Source organism: Gouania willdenowi, chromosome 6 (assembly GCF_900634775.1).
Source record: "Gouania willdenowi chromosome 6, fGouWil2.1, whole genome shotgun sequence".
NCBI lineage: Eukaryota > Metazoa > Chordata > Actinopteri > Blenniiformes > Gobiesocidae > Gouania > Gouania willdenowi.
Window position 1 is genome coordinate 68,569,176 of NC_041049.1, and position 4,993 is coordinate 68,574,168.

Here is a 4,993-nt window from a genome sequence, read left to right on the forward strand (position 1 = left end):
CCATAATCTCACTCGATCCTGTTTCTTCCTCCTTTGCTGGGTAGCATCAGTGGCTAATCTCTCATCTACAGGTTCACTGCTGCCATTTTCAGGGCACAGTTGGTCACTACAACACCCCACAGCTTAGATATTGATGAGGGACCTCCGCCAGGGTATTTTCTAGTAATGCCTGTGAAAAAACGCAAATGACGAGTAATCTCGTCAATGGCACTGAGTGAGTTAAGTGTCGTTCGCCAAAATTATGACACCTTTGGAGCACCTATGTCAGCATTTTTTTGTTTAACGTATCTTTAGACACTTTTGCTATACACACACTATTGTAATTGTTTTCAGCCAAAAAACTGCACATTACAGTAAAACACATGGATATTTAATTGTGATTGTGAGTCAGACAAACACTGTTTCATGATGTTAAGGTGGATCTTCATCCTCAGCCCCAGATTACACCATCAATCATTTCCGCTTACCGCTCTCCGTCGTATGTCATTGCGTAAAAGTTGGAAGCTGTCCAATTCCACAACCGAGTCCGAGTTTCCGGTCGGTGACGTAAACAACCGGGGAAAATCCAACTGTCCCGTTTAAAGCTGACTTTTTATAAAATGTGGAATAACAAGGAAGGAAACAGAACTTTTTCAACTTTGTCCCTCTGAATAAGGCTAAAGGAATGTATATCACTGTAGCAAAACCATCAAAAATGGATTTTTTTCATCATACCTCCCCTTTAACATTAACCTAGCATTAGTCGAGCAATAACATTCGCCAAGCATTAGCATTAATCTAACATTAGCATTAGCTTTAACATAGCACTAACCTAACAATAGCATTAGCATTAATATAACATTAGCATTAGTTGCTTTTGATTTTCATTCACGTACCCACTATGATAATTTACGTACGCCTGAGGGTTCTCGTAACCAACTTTGTGAACATAGGTTATAAAACATTACCGATTTTGAAGTATTTCTATATTGTTTTCCATCATAATATTCATACAAACCTTGCTGGATGATGCCCAAGTTATGAAATACCATGCGGTGAAATTATTGTACGTCATTGACCCTATTACAGGGTGAAAGTACAATACATGTGTGTATTCAATAAACATGCACACAGACATGTTTCAGAAATCCTGAAATGTCCTCAATTTATGTTGCATCTTGTTATCAAAGGATGACGGAGAGTCCTGCAGTCGTATTGAGTGTAGTGATGGATCCTGTGCTAGTTGTAAATCTGGTCCATTCTTATTGAGAGGATGCAGGCACACATTGTGTGTGTGTGTGTGTGTGTGTGTGCGCGTGGGGGGGGGGATAAACAGTGGCCCACTTGTTTTTGAAGGCCTCTGTAGCTAAAAGAAGAGAGTCTGTCAGTCTAAGGTGGTTGAGCTGAGCATGCAAAATTCTTTGTTGAGCTCAGAAACTGGCAGCGTTTATGTACGGGTGCCAGAGCTGGGCTAATCCGTTTCAACTAAAGACCAGAGTCGGCTGCAGGGTGGCACTTTCTCATCATTGACATAAATCAGCCTTCACACCTGACAACTTCTCTACGCCTTCAAGTCTACACAAACAATAATAATAATAATAATAATAATGCTCCTAAACACAACACTACTGTGTAAAGCAGTGGCTCTCAGACTATTTTGGATAAAGTTCCAAGTACCTCTTTATGTCCTACTACTACATTTTGCTCAAAATTCAGTGAAACAAACAACTTTAGATCATAATAATTGAATGAATGAATGATAACACGTTTTAAAGAATCTCACTTTGTAAATAAGTGAAATGAAACAGTATTTAGTGCCTCCTGATTATATTTATTTCTATAGTTTTTATATTTTCCTGTCATCTCTCTCCTGATTTGGGACCAAGACTGATTCTAGTATTTTCAGTTTGTGTTCTAATCATTTCTATCATCATTTTGTGTTTTTTTGGTGTCATTTTTTGTATTTTGTTGTCGTTTGTCTGTTCTTTTTATTATTCAGTACATGTTTCTCTTATTTTGTGTGTTTTTGATGTCGTTTGTTTGTGTGTTGTTGGTATTATTTAAATTATTCTCTCTCGTTGTGTGTGTTTTTGGTGTCGTTTGGTTGTTTTGTATGTTTCTCTGTTATTTTTGTATATTTGGTAGTAATCTTGTGTATTTTTCTCTTATTTACTGCGTCTTTGTTGTCGTTTTTTTTGTGTCGCTGGTAATATTCAGTGTAATTATTATTTTTAACTAAAAATAAGCATTATAAAACCCCATATTTTTAATGCTTTCATTTGTTTATGTTTCTCTCTCTCTCTCAAGAACACCCTATAGTGCCATCATGTACCCCTAGGGGTGGTACACGTACCCCCATTTGAGAAACCCTGGTGTATGTACATTTACAAAGCTGTGAGACACATTCTCTGTGTTTTACCAAATATCTGTGCTTAGGGTCTTTAAATCCAATAAAAGTGTATGTTTCAGGCCATATGAAGCATTTGGTAATTCCACAATCACCCACAATGCACCTGTGAGAACCTGCCATCATACAAACTCCAGTGTGTGCCACGGTTGCCAATATTATTTGCTCCAGTAGAGACTTTCTGTAGCCCTGACAGTCGCTGTAAATGCTTTGAAAAAGCGGAAAAGTCTTGTTGCACTTGGAATCTCAATGTGTGAGTAATGAGCAGACGTGCTGTTCACAGTGAGACAATTGCTGTGATGTGTGTGAGCCAAGGCCTCTGAGCTGCACATACAATAGCAGCTCTGTGGTTGTGACAATAAGCTGTGCTCTCTGAGTCACAAGTTGTGGAAGCTCCAGTTTGAGGGTCGGAAGCCCAAAATCTCCTGAACTCTGTGGAGTGTGCACATGTACCAAGGAAGTAACTAAACATAAAAAGAACCCTGTGCCCTCTCTCTCTCTCTGCTGGCGCTGCCTTTGAGAAAGTCATTGTTCATGCAGTCAGCGGGTGATGTGGCGTTGCTCTGCTGATGTGTCAACCTCGTTGCTTGTCAGGGCAATGAAAAGGGCTTGAACTGTATGTTTAAAAAGCTCCAGGTAAAATGTACACGTGTCTATAATAACAATAGGTGTGCAGTTTGTTGTTAGCATTAATATTGAAGCAGTATATTGGCTTTTTGAGAGTTATTTAGATCAGGGGTTCTCAACTCGTCTCACCCTGGGACCCACATTTTGCCGCAGTCATCAAATTTTTTTTTTTAGAATTCCACTGATAAAATTTTGTTTTTTTTTTTTTCAACTATAGCTGTTGAAAACATGCATATCGAACCTTTTTTAAAACATAAATCCATATATTTTGCTGTGCAACATGCTTTTCACAGCATACAGTACCTGTCAAAAGAAAAGTTTCTTTCAAAATAAAAGACAAGTCCAACATGACAAACATTAAGTATTTTTTTTTTTGGCCAGCTTTGCGAGACCCACCCAGTACAGGCCCGCGACCCACCAGTTGAGAATCACTGATTTAGATCAGTGTTTGTCAAATCAGGGTACGTGTACCCCTTTGGGTACACAATGGCACAGCAGGGGGTACTTGAGAGAGCGGAAAATTAACAAATAAGTGTCAATCTTGGTTTCACCCCAGGCATGAGATGACTCGAAATGATCAAAACTATAGAAATAAATCTATTCAGGAGTCAGTAAATCAGGGTTTTTCAACCTTGGGGTCGGGATCCCATGTGGGGTCACCTGGAGTTTAAATGGGGTCACCTGAAATTTCTAAAAAATTTAAATATATATATATATTTAATTAAAACAACACAATCTTAAACAACTGTATTTCTATAAATATTTTCTAAAACAAAAAACTAACCTCAAACATGATCAAAAACTAATTATAGAAAAAAACATCTTTGGGGTCGCCAGAAATTCCTGATATTAAAATGGGGTCACGATCCAAAAAAGGTTGGGAACGACTGCACTAAATACTGTTTCTTTCTTTCTTATTTACAACATGAGATTCTTAAAAATGTGTGTTATCACTGGTTCATTCCATCATTATGATCTATAGTTGTTTTTATGTCGTTTTCTAAGCAAAATGTTGTAGATGGACAATAGGGGGAACATAAATGTGTTTTTTCCCATTTTTTCCACATCAGATCTTTTCAACAACTTCAGACGTAGTCATAGTTATTAAGTTTTCATTATATTTATGTTTGTTTTTACCCTTTTTTTTTACTGTTGTCATGGAAGCACCTTTTTTCAATAAAACACACACAATATGCTTCTTTTTGTTCTCAGTAAATAAGGTGCAAAGTGAAATATTTGGTATGAAGTTATTACAGCCTTGAGTAGATCAATAATTGATAGGAACATTCATTTTGAGGCATTAATCCTTTTTTATGAGCATTTATTGAAAAAAAAAACCTACGCTCTGTGATCTATATACCAAAACGCTGACCTTCATAAAAATCCCCCATTTTTTCCACATCATATATTTTTAAAAACTTCAGACCTAACCATAAAATACATATTTATATCTTTTGACATTTTACTTATTTTTTGCCCTTTTTGTCATAAAAACATTTTTTTTTTCAATGACAAAAACACAAATTATGCACCCCCCCCCCCCCCCCCCAAAAAAAAAAAAAAAAAAAAAAGGATCATTTTCTATTTTGAAGGTAGAGGCTTAGATGTATTAGGTATTTATTGGAAAACCATAAATGTCAAGATAACAATATATCCAAAATGTGTTGGACCAAATCGATCCTGAACACAAAGAGTGTCGGTACATTTTTCAATAAAAGTGATCATAGAATTATGAACATGATATTAAAAGAAAACTCCTGGCCAGAAATTGAAAATTTAAAAAACTAAATAAGTAGAAGGTGCACGTTTTGTCCCCAAAGGTTAACAGTGTAGTTTTGCTAAATGGCTCCCTCTACAGGAAATAAAGGGTATAACATTCAGGAAGTATTTCAATTTAGCACCAAAAAACCCCCTTTTTTCCAGAATTAACCAATAGAAACAGACAAACACTGACTTGAATAAACCAACTCTACAAAAAGG